This window comes from Schistocerca serialis, chromosome 6, assembly GCF_023864345.2.
Source record: "Schistocerca serialis cubense isolate TAMUIC-IGC-003099 chromosome 6, iqSchSeri2.2, whole genome shotgun sequence".
Taxonomy (NCBI): Eukaryota; Metazoa; Arthropoda; class Insecta; order Orthoptera; family Acrididae; genus Schistocerca; species Schistocerca serialis.
This window is the reverse complement of record NC_064643.1, coordinates 384,010,532-384,022,783: the sequence shown is the minus strand read 5'-3', so window position 1 is coordinate 384,022,783 and position 12,252 is coordinate 384,010,532. Positions and strand designations below refer to the sequence as shown.

General features: G+C 43.4%; 1 protein-coding gene across 1 annotated transcript in view; it reads left to right on the top strand.

Annotated features, from left to right (window-relative positions):
- Window positions 1–12,252, top strand: part of LOC126484127 (uncharacterized) — a 203,477-nt gene that overhangs the window by 163,408 nt on the left and 27,817 nt on the right. The gene's annotated exons all lie outside the window — the stretch shown is intronic.

The window sequence follows — 12,252 nt, the reverse complement described above, 5'->3', positions numbered from 1 at the left end:
GTTTTCGATGGCGTCGAGAAACAGTCATGCAGTAGTCATAGGTGTAAAAAACTGGTGTGAAACATTTTAGGCTTCCTTGTGATACTACACTGAAGGGCCAAAGAAACTGGCACACCTGTCTAATATCAAGTACGGCCCCGGCGAGTACGCAGAATTGCCACAACTCGACGTGGCGTGGGCTCGACTAATGTCTGAAGTAGTGCTGTAGGGAACTGACACCATGAATCTTTCAGGGCTATCCATATATCCGTAAGAGTACTAGGGGACAGAGATCTCTTCTGAAGAGCACGCTGGAAGGCATGCATGATGTGCTCAATAATGGTCGTGTCTGGAGAGTTTGGTGGCCAGCGGAAGTGTTTAAACTCAGAAGAGTGTTCCTTGAGCCACTCTGTAGCAATTCTGGACGTGTGGACCATCGGATTGCCCAGCTGCATTGGCCCAAGTCCGTCGGAATGCATAATGGACAACAATGGATGCAGGTGACCAGACATGGTGCTTACGTACGTGTCACCTATCAGAGTCTTATCTAGACGGATCAGGGGTCGAATATCACTGCAACAGCACACGCCGCACACCATTACGGAGCCTCCACTATCTTGAACAGTCCCCTGTTGACATGTAGGGCCCACGGATTCATACCCGTACACGTCCATCCGCTCGATACAATTTGAAACGAGACTCGTCCGACCAGGCAAAATGTTTCCAGTCATCACCAGTCTAGTGTTGGTGTTGGCGGCGCAGGCGAGGGGTGAAGCTTTGTGTCGTGAAGTCATGAAGGGTACAAGAGTGGGTCTTCGGCTCGGAAAACCCATATCGATGATGTTTAGGCCGGCCGGAGTGGCCGAGCGGTTCTAGACGCTACAGCCTGGAGCCGCGCGACCGCTACGGTCGCAGGTTCGAATCTTGCCTCGGGCATGGATGTGTATGTTGTCCGTAGGTTAGTTAGGTTTAAGTAGTTCTAAGTTCTAGGGGACTGATGACCTCAGTAGTTAAGTCCCATAGTGCTCAGAGCCATTTTGATGATGTTTAGTTGAATGGTTCGCACGCCGACACTTGTTGATGGCCCACCATTGAAATATGCAGCAATTTACCGAAGGGTAGCACTTCTGTCACGTTGCACGATTCTCTTCAGTTGTCGTTGGTAACATTCTTGCAGGATCTTTTTCTGGCCGCAGGTATGTCCGAGTTTCAATGTTTCGCCGGATTCCTGATATTCACGGTACATTCGTGAAATGGTCCTACGGCAAAATCCCCACTTCATCGCTATCTTGGGAATACTGTGTCCCATCGCTCTTGCGCCGAACATAGCACCACGTTCAAACTCACTTAAATTTTGATAACCTGCCATTGCAGCAGCAGTAACCGATCTGACAACTGCGCCAAACACTTGTTATATAGGCGTTGCCGACCGCAGCGGCGTCTTATGCCTGTTTTCATATCTATTTGAGTATGTATGGCTATACCAGATTCTTTGGCGCTTCGGTGTATAGTACTTCACAGTGAGGTGGTTTGCGGATACGATAATAACACCGGTTTATACAACAGAATACAAATTTCAGTGGAAACCATCATCATATACCTCAGACTATTTTTTTAAAACAATTAACTAACAGTATTGTCCACTTTCGAAATAGTGCGTAAATGGATTTGGTAACGTCCTTCTAGTTGTAGCGTCCTGTAGTGGTTGACCTTTACAGTGGTAGTGCTGAATTAAAACTGTAGGTTGTTGTCAGGAAGATGACCGATGGTTCCTCAGACAGTCACCAATAGCAGTCACACATTTTGTGGGAAAATAAGCTGCAGCGCGCGAAGTGACGCTCTGTGACGGCAACGTCCTCCTAATGCAGCAGTTGGCCCATGGCCTGCTGTGACGCCAGCAGCTCAGCAGGAACAGTGACATGAGTTGTGTGTGGCAGCGAGTGTGCCATCGGAGCCCAGCTTTCCAACTGATGGCGGGATGACCGCCCACACGTACGACCGGTCGCGTATGGTAACAGTATGCCTGCACAAGCAGAGGTGGTCGAGCGGCTGCACCACACTACTCTGAAACCGCTGTCCTGTGCAGAAGACTGGTAGCAGCTGGAAGTAGGCCTGCCGGTGACACACTGGCTGGAAGTCCCTAAGTCTACAGCAACAGACTTGAGCCAGAGGCAGGGCCGCCCTTAATGGAGGCCACCTCTCCTGTTAGCTTCTTGTAGAACCACATCGCTTGTGAACTTCCATAGATTTCTTCTCACAGATGGTGGGTGCAAGACTGTGACCTCTTTGATTAAATCCAGGTTTGTTTATATAAATAAACCTGACTTGGTGCGTACATGTTTTACCACACCATAGTGTCTGGTCACACAAACTACAAGCCCATAACTATTCTATGAAGTAACTGGGCCATCTAGACCGCGGTTTCTTTGCCTTTCTGCTCCATGGACATTATTTACGCTCCTGGTCCCTCCGCTTCGTGACGACATGAGTAAATAACTTTGCCGCTTCGGCTGTCGTGCTCATCCATGTTATTGACCTGCTTCTCTGGATTTTTGCTTTAACCTACAGAGGTGACTTATTTTTACCCAAATCCACTAAGTAATTTAGCCGGCCGGGGTGGCCGTGCGGTTCTAAAAATGGTTCAAATGGCTCTGAGCACTATGGGACTTAACATCTCTGGTCATTAGTCCCCTAGAGCTTAGAACTACTTAAACCTAACTAACCTAAGGACATCACACACATCCATGCCCGAGGCAGGATTCGAACCTGCGACCGGGGTGGTCACGCGGTTCCAGACCAAAGCGCCTAGACCGTACGGCCACACCGGCCGGCGTGCGGTTCTAGGCGCTACAGTCTGGAACCGCGCGACCGCAGCGGTCGCAGGTTCGAATCCTGCCTCGGGCAAGGATGTGTGTGATGCCCTTAGGTTAGTTAGGTTTAAGTAGTTCCAAGTTCTAGGGGAATGATGATCTCAGCAGTTAAGTCCCACAGTGCTCAGAGCCATTTGAACCAAGGAATTTATTTGTGGTGCAATGTAGTAAATAACTGTGTATGCGTGCTGCTCTTTCTGAGGCATCTGTTGGCCAAAAATCCACTTATAAATGTTCGTATCATGTACATTTTGGTCTTTACTTGCTAGGTGGATGTGTCCAGGTCCATTTGTGCGCTTGAAACCGAGCCAAAGATAGAAAAGAACCGTCAGTGGTAAATAAAGTACATGCATTAAACAACAGTGTACCTAAAATCAGCAAAAACGTGATGTGGACGAATATTCCCGAAAAATTTGGTAGAAACTATTCTACTGAGATTGTAATGAGCGAGAGGATGAGGATACTTACAAGTGTGCGAAATGGTGTCGCCTGCACCGACCGTGTGCCACATACCATTAATATATAGCTTTTGTAGAAACAATTACGTGGTAAGCGACCGAGGAGCCTAGTTTCCAGCGAGTAACTTTACTAAGCCGCCGTGAGAGGCCTGGAGGTGGAAACAATGCTCTTTATTGATATTTTACTTGTAACAGGCAGCTAGTAGTATTGATGATTTCTGCAGTGATTACGTTGCTGAACTACACATCATTGTCTGCAGTTTCACGTGTGCATGTTGGCATATTACCGACCTGGAAATAGACCTCATTTCTTAACCAAAGCATCATTATAGTTAAATTTGATGAGAATTTTTCGTGATTAACTATTTTGCTAAGTTTCATTGCTGTACCTTAGGTTAAAAACCGATATTTTCATTCTGTACATTGACTTTGACGAGCTGCAGCTGTAATTTAAACTGACAGTTTATGTAGCTGTAACCAAGCGCTTTTTGTTCATTTCATGAGTTATACTAACTGGAGTCGAGTCACTACGGGCAATCGGTCTAGAATGGAGATTGCTGGCAAAAGACTCATGCTACTCGTAATAGACCTGTACCAAAAAAGACTAAGAGAGGATATTAATGTGTAATCGAAAGGTCACACGAATGGTCATAGTTGTCTTTAGCCCGTGTCGGAGTGTCGCGAAAGTGCTGAAGAAACTAAACTGGCAGATCTTTGAAGATAGACGCGAACTATTTCAAGAATGCCTATAAAATTTCGAGAACCCACTTCAGTTGATGACTCTATGAATATGCTACTATCGCCTATGTATCATTCCCTCAAGGATCGCGCGCACATGACTAGATTAATTGTGTGGGGGCCACTTGTACGTGGAGACCGATTTTGTAATATATTTCATGAAAAATGAGATGTAATGGTTATCACATGTAGAACAGATTGTAACTTTGACACCACTGAACCAAAGGTGTAGCCTGAGGGGCAGAATCGGTTATAAGTAGTGGCGCGCGGAGCGCCGTAGCAGTTGCCGTTGCACTCTGTTAAAGGTACGATGTAAGACTTTAAGCTAGTGGCTGGCTGTGAGAATTTAGCTATTGGCCTATGGACGCAGCATAATACAGTTTTGTAAGGTACTGAAATTTTGTATATTTAGTTTTAAGTAGGCAGCAAAGCAATGTGACTTTTGCTAATTTTACAGTACTGACCCATGAATGTAAGAACCAAGTATTTGCCATGAGATTTAATGTATGGGTTGATTTGGTATGCCCGATTTGTAATGTTTTGTAATCCTGATGGAGACAAGTTAAATTTTGGAATCTATTTCTTCAAACGATGTCAGACCTTTTGTCAAGTAACAATCCCAGTATTGTTAACTACCTCAATAAGTGAGAATTGTAGAACAGTTGAGAAGTAAACTGATTTTGAAGTTCATGTAAAATTTTTGAAATGAAGAATTCGGTCTCAGCATATCCTGTTATCAGTACCTCATCCTCTACCAAGTCGTGTGACATTCTTTGTATGAAGTTATTTTAAGGCCAGCATTGCACTTCGCAGGCCAAGATTGAATATTTTGTATGCCTACTGTGGGGAGAACAGAATGCCAAGATTACATCTTTTGCGACTCAAGAACTAAGAGAAACATATTTCATTGTTTATTTACAGAGGGAATTTTATCAGTTTATTGCACAGGGCCATTGAACTCGGTGCTCACGAGACTGAGAAAATTTCAGAGGGATTGATTCTATTATACGCATTACATTCTGATTTTCGAGCTTAAATTGTTTAATTTTTCTATGGATTACAGTAAAACTGATTAAGCACACCATTTCCTCAACAACACGTCAAATTGTAAATTTGGATAACACAAAGCTATTATTAAAGAACGTTTCATAGTTACAGCGCGAGCAGAGCCGTTTAAACAGTCCTTCCTGTCGTGCTCCATATTTGAGTGGAAAAGGAAGGCGTAACAAGTGACACAACGGGGAGAAACTTCTGCCATACACCACATTAGTTTGCAGGGTGTATATGTAGATGCAGATAATCTGACGGAGGTGTTATAGGAGCATAATTATGTGTGCCATGTGCAAGCAGATGTAGCAATGGCGAAAGTAATGGCAATTCAGGCGTAAGTTACCGAAATGTGTGTTAAACGGAAAGATCGTTATGCTTCATCGTACGTGCATTGGTACACTCACAATGTCGGTTTAAGTCATTAGGGTATGTGCTCGCATCGGCAATATGTAGAATTCTGCACTGTTGCAAATTGACTTCCTTAGGAAGTACAAAATGTATGAGCAGTTCACCTTTGGATTTTGGAAACATGGCATTATAAAATAATAAATTAGGAAACAGGTACAACTAAAGTAACTGAGTGAAATAGTTCTTACTTAGAAAAATGAGCGAAAGCACACTTGGTGGATACAAACGAACATTTAAAACTGTGACTGAGATACACACATGGCCAAATAAAATATTTGTATGCATAGATAATGAACACTAGTGAATACTGTAGACTGTACATGTGTGCATATGTTGGTGATGTGTAAGTAATATGGATTAAAAATGTAAAAAATGTATGTACGTACTTCTTTCAGTGTTCATTTCTCCCTTCCATGTTTGTCTGTCACTCTTTCATTCTTTTAAGTAGTTGGAGGTTCAGTATGAAATATTGTTCCTTTGTAGTAACTAACCATAAAACAACCAGAAAGAAAGAAAATCAAGACCTTATAAATCTTTCGGAAAAACGAGAGGACAACAAACTACAATATTAATCGTCAAAATTGTCAAAGATATCTGAATTAATAATGAATGTGGAACCTGTGCGTGACGAATTCCTGATGCCTTTCGACGCCGAATTACCATTTCTTTGAGTTGTCTTAGGTGGATCCAGCAACTCAGAGTCTGTCATTGCACATTAGTAATCTCATAATTCCAATATCTTCCCACACCTCAGTCTGGTAGTACTGGAAGACGATGACCCCTACCGAAGAGAGAGCAAAATTGCGAAGGGGTGTGAACATCAAAGATAAATCGTGTGCTTCGTCAGACACTAAAGTGAGTTCTGTCCATCGAGCTATTTGTACAATTGTTTTTGAACACAGCATTGAAAAAACAATCACCGGTAGTAGCCCTAAGAGGCTCATGGCAGACCAAAGCACAAAATTACTACATAAAAAATTCGAAGTTTTGGGGCATTGTTGGAACAGTTGGTGTTTATAATACTAATGAACTACGCGTCCAAAAAAAAAAGTGAAGTAAGCTGTCCAACCCTGAAACCAAAATAAAACTTACAACCGTGAATTATGTAGAACATAAGGAAAAATTATTATATTATACCTTAACGAAAACAAAGGAGTTCAAATTTTTAGAGAACATTAGTTAAAGATAAAGATTTACTGTGAGGTGACAAGAGTCCTGGGACACCTAATATCGTGTTGGATGTCATTTTGCCCGGCATAGTGGAGCAACTCGACGTGACACGGACGCGAAAAGCCATTAGAAGTGCCCTGCAGAAATAGTGAGTCATGTGACCACAATTTTTTTAATTTTTTTTGTCATCAGTCTACTGACTGGTTTGATGCGGCCCGCCACGAATTCCTTTCCTGTGCTAACCTCTTCATCTCAGAGTAGCACTTCCTACCTACGTCCTCAATTATTTGCTTGACGTATTCCAATCTCTGTCTTCCTCTACAGTTTTTGCCCTCTACAGCTCCCTCTAGTACCATGGAAGTCATTCCCTCATGTCTTAGCAGATGTCCTATCATCCTGTCCCTTCTCCTTATCAGTGTTTTCCACATATTCCTTTCCTCTCCGATTCTGCGTAGAACCTCCTCATTCCTTACCTTATCAGTCCACCTAATTTTCAACATTCGTCTATAGCACCACATCTCAAATGATTCGATTCTCTTCTGTTCCGATTTTCCCACAGTCCATGTTTCACTACCATACAATGCTGTACTCCAGACGTACATCCTCAGAAATTTGTTCCTCAAATTAAGGCCGATATTTGATATTTGTAGACTTCTCTTGGCCAGAAATGCCTTTTTTACCATAACGAGTCTGCTTTTGATGTCCTCCTTGCTCCGTCCGTCATTGGTTATTTTACTGCCTAGGTAGCAGAATTCCTTAACTTCATTGACTTCGTGACCATCAATCCTGAAGTTAAGTTTCTCGCTGTTCTCATTTCTACTACTTCTCCTTACCTTCGTCTTTCTCCGATTTACTCTCAAACCATACTGTGTACTCATTAGACTGTTCATTCCGTTCAGCAGATCATTTAGTTCTTCTTCACTTTCACTCAGGATAGCAATGTCATCAGCGAATCGTATCATTGATATCCTTTCACCTTGTATTTTTATTCCACTCCTGAACCTTTCTTTTATTTCCATCATTGCTTCCTCGATGTACAGATTGAAGAGTAGGGGCGAAAGGCTACAGCCTTGTCTTACAACCTTCTTAATATGAGCACTTCGTTCTTGATCGTCCACTCTTATTATTCCCTGTTGGTTGTTGTACATATTGTATATGACCCGTCTCTCCCTGTAGCTTACCCCTACTTTTTTCAGAATCTCGAACAGCTTGCACCATTTTATATGCTATGAAGGTGTCTTGATTTTTCTTTAGCCTTGCTTCCATTATTAGCCGTAACGTCAGAATTGCCTCTCTCGTCCCTTTACTTTTCCTAAAGCCAAACTGATCGTCATCTAGCGCATTCTCAATTTTCTTTTCCACTCTTCTGTATATTATTCTTGTAAGCAGCTTCGATGCATGAGCTGTTAAGCTGATTGTGCGATAATTCTCGCACTTGTCAGCTCTTGCCGTCTTCGGAATTGTGTGGATGATGCTTTTCCGAAAGTCAGATGGTATGTCGCCAGACTCATATATTCTACACACCAACGTGAATAGTCGTTTTGTTGCCACTTCCCCCAATGATTTTAGAAATTCTGATGGAATGTTATCTATTCTTTCTGCCTTATTTGACCGTAAGTCCTCCAAAGCTCTTTTAAATTTCGATTCTAATACGGGATCCCCTATCTCTTCTAAATCGACTCCTGTTTCTTCTTCTATCAAATCAGACAAATATTCACCCTCATAGAGGCTTTCAATGTATTCTTTCCACCTATCTGCTCTCTCCTGTGCATTTAACAGTGGAATTCCCGTTGCACTCTTAATGTTACCACCGTTGCTTTTAATGTCACCAAAGGTTGTTTCGACTTTCCTGTATGCTGAGTCTGTCCATCCGACAATCATATCTTTTTCGATGTCTTCACATTTTTCCTGCAGCCATTTCGTCTTAGCTTCCCTGCACTTTCTATTTATTTCATTCCTCAGCGACTTGTATTTCTGCATTCCTGATTTTCCCGGAACATGTTTGTACTTCATCCTTTCATCAAACAACTGAAGTATTTCTTCTGTTACCCATGGTTTCTTCGCAGCTACCTTCTTTGTACCTATGTTTTCCTTCCCAACTTCTGTGATGGCCTTTTTTAGAGGTGTCCATTCCTCTTCAACTGTACTGCCTACTGCGCTACTCCTTATTGCTGTATCTATAGCGTTAGAGAGCTTCAAACGTATCTCGTCATTCCTTAGTACTTCCGTATCCCACTTCTTTGCGTATTGATTCTTCCTGATTAATGTCTTGAACTTCAACCTACTCTTCACCACTACTATATTGTGATCTGAGTCTATATCTGCTCCTGGGTACGCCTTACAATACAGTATCTGATTTCGGAATCTATGTCTGACCATGATGTAATCTAATTGAAATCTTCCCGTATCTCCCGGCCTTTTCCAAATATACCTCCTCCTCTTGTGATTCTTGAACAGGGTATTCGCTATTACTAGCTGAAACTTGTTACAGAACTAAATTAGTCTTTCTCCTCTTTCATTCCTTGTCCCAAGCCCCTATTCTCCTGTAACCTTTTCTTCTACTCCTTCCCCTACAACTGCATTCCAGTCGCCCATGACTATTAGATTTTCGTCCCCCTTTACATACTGCATTACCCTTTCAATATCCTCATACACTTTCTCTATCTGTTCATCTTCAGCTTGCGACGTCGGCATGTATACCTGAACTATCGTTGTCGGTGTTGGTCTGCTGTTGATTCCGATTAGAACAACCCGGTCATTGAACTGTTCACAGTAACACACCCTCTGCCCTACCTTCCTATTCATAACGAATCCTACACCTGTTATACCATTTTCTGCTGCTGTTGATATTACCCGATACTCATCTGACCAGAAATCCTTGTCCTCCTTCCACTTAACTTTTCTGACCCCTACTATATTTAGTTTGAGCCTTTGGATTTCCCTTTTGAGATTTTCTAGTTTCCCTACCACGTTCAAGCTTCTGACATTCCAAGCCCCGACTCGTAGAACGTTATCCTTTCGTTGATTATTTAATCTTTTTCTCATGGTAACCTCCCCCTTGGCAGTCCCCTCCTGGAGATTCGAATGGGGGACTATTCCGGAATCTTTTGCCAATGACACTTCTTCAATTACAAGCCACATGTCCTGTGGATACACGTTACGTGTCTTTAATGCAGTGGTTTCCATTGCCTTCTGCATCCTCATGTCGTTGATCATTGCTGATTCTTCCGCCTTTAGGGGCAATTTCCCACCCCTAGGAGAAGAAAGTGCCCTGAACCTCTATCCGCTCCTCCGCCTGTTTTGACAAGGCCGTTGGCAGAATGAGACTGACTTCTTAGGCCGGAAGTCTTCGGCCGCCAATGCTGACTATTTATCAAAATTTAGGCAGTGGCGGGGATCGAACCCGGGACCGAAAACGTTTCGATTATGAATCGAAGACGCTACCCCTAGACCACGTGTACATAGCCATCCGTAACTGAGAAAGTATTGCCGGTGCAGGACTTTGTGTAGAAAACTGACCTCTCGGTGGTGTCCATATACGTTAACGGCATTGCCACATGGGGTAGCCGAGAGGTCTAGGGCGCCTTGTCACGGTCCGTGACGCTTCCCCCGTCGGAGTTTCGAGTCCTCCCTCGGGCATGGGTGTGTGAGTTGTCCATAGCGTAAGTTAGATTAAGTAGTGTGTAGGTTTAGGGACCGATGACCTTAGTAGTTTGGTCCCATAAGAAAAAACTCCTCCCGAACAGGCCATGAAGGCTCAACGGTACTGACCGGCCGCCGTGTCATCCTCAGCACATAGGCCTCACTGGATGCGGATATGGAGGGGCATGTGGTCAGCATACCGCTCTCCCGGCCGTATGTCAGTTTCCTAAAACGGAGCTGGTACTTCTCAATCAAGTAGCTTCTCAGTTGGCCTCACAAAGACTGAATGAACCTCGCTTGCCAACAGCCCTGGGCAAACCGGATGGTCGCCCATCCAAGTGCTAGCCCAGCCCGACAGCGCTTAACTTCTGTGATCAGGCGGGAACTGGTGTGACCACGGCGGAAAGGCCGTTGACCGGTCCCATAAGACCTTACCACAAAAGTCCAAATTGATAAGTGGATTCTAATGACGATCGGGTTGGCCAAATCATTCGCTCAATGTGTCGAGAATGTTCTTCAATCCAGTCGCGAACAATTGTGGGCTGGTGACGTGGCGCGTTCCCATCCACATAAATTCCATAGTTTTTTTTCAACATGAATTCCATGAATGGCTGCAAATGGTTTCCAAGTTGCCGACGATAATCATTTTCCGTGAATGATACGTCCTGTAAGATGATCAGAGGACCCAATTGATTCCATGTAAACAAACCCCACACCACTGTGAAGCCACCACAAACTTGCACGATGCCTTGTTGACAACTTGGGTCCATGGCTTTGCGTGGTCTGCCCCCCAATGGTAACCTACCATCAGGTCTTACCACGTGAATTCGGGACTCATCTGACCACATCAACGTTTTCCAGCCGTCTCGGGTCTAACCGATATGACCACGAGCCCAGAAGACGCGCTGAAGGCAATGTCGTGCTTTTAGGAAAGCCACTCGCGTCTGTCGTCTTCTGCCATAGCCCATTAACGTCATAGTTCGCGACCCGGTCCTCAAGGGTACATTTTTCTCACATTGATTTCTGCGGTTAATTCGCGCAGTGTCTCCAGTCTGTCAGCACTGACAACTCTAGTCAAACGCCGCTACTCCTGGTCGCTAAGTGATGGCCGTTGCCCACTATGTTGTCTTTGGTGGGAGGTAAAGCTTGAAGTTTGGTATTCTCGGTACAAGCTTGACACTATCTATTTTGGAATATTGACTCCCCCAGCGATTTCTGAAATGGAATGTCACATGCGTCTAGCTTCAACTACCATTCGATGTTCAAAGTCAGATAATTCCTGCTCTGCAGCCACAATCCCGTCGGAAACCGTTTAACATGAATTAATGAAGTGCCCTTTTATATCTTGTGTATCCGATAATACAGCCACCTGAATAAGCGCATATCACTATCACATGACTTCTGTCACCTAAATGTATACCATTGCACCATCATGTTGAAAGTAATCTCTCTAGAATTAATATTATTAGTGGAGGAATTGTCAGAACATAAAATTACGTAAAACGAAAAGGAATTTAAAGTTTAAAAGAAAAGGCATTGTCCATACCAGGAGCATTGTATGGAAGCAATATGGGAGTTCACTTCAGGAATGGGAAAAGAAATTCTGAGACAAGGCATGAAAATTCTTAGTAGTTAAAGTACTGCCAATTCAAAGGGTACACCCATGCCAATAATATAATACAAAATATTGTCATGCCAGAATCAGTAATAAAACCGTAAACTTTTCGTTTGGCGTAAAAGTATAATAAAAGTGGTCAAGAGTCAGTCACTTAATCTCGAAGAGAATACTTAATTTAACTACACACATCAAATAAAGTTTTGCATCACCCCTGTTCCCATAACTCCTATGACTGTTCAGAGATGTCACTAAACCCGCCAAAAGATGTAAACAACCATCCATGAGCAGCAGTACCTATTAGACGGAGGGGGTCCGACAG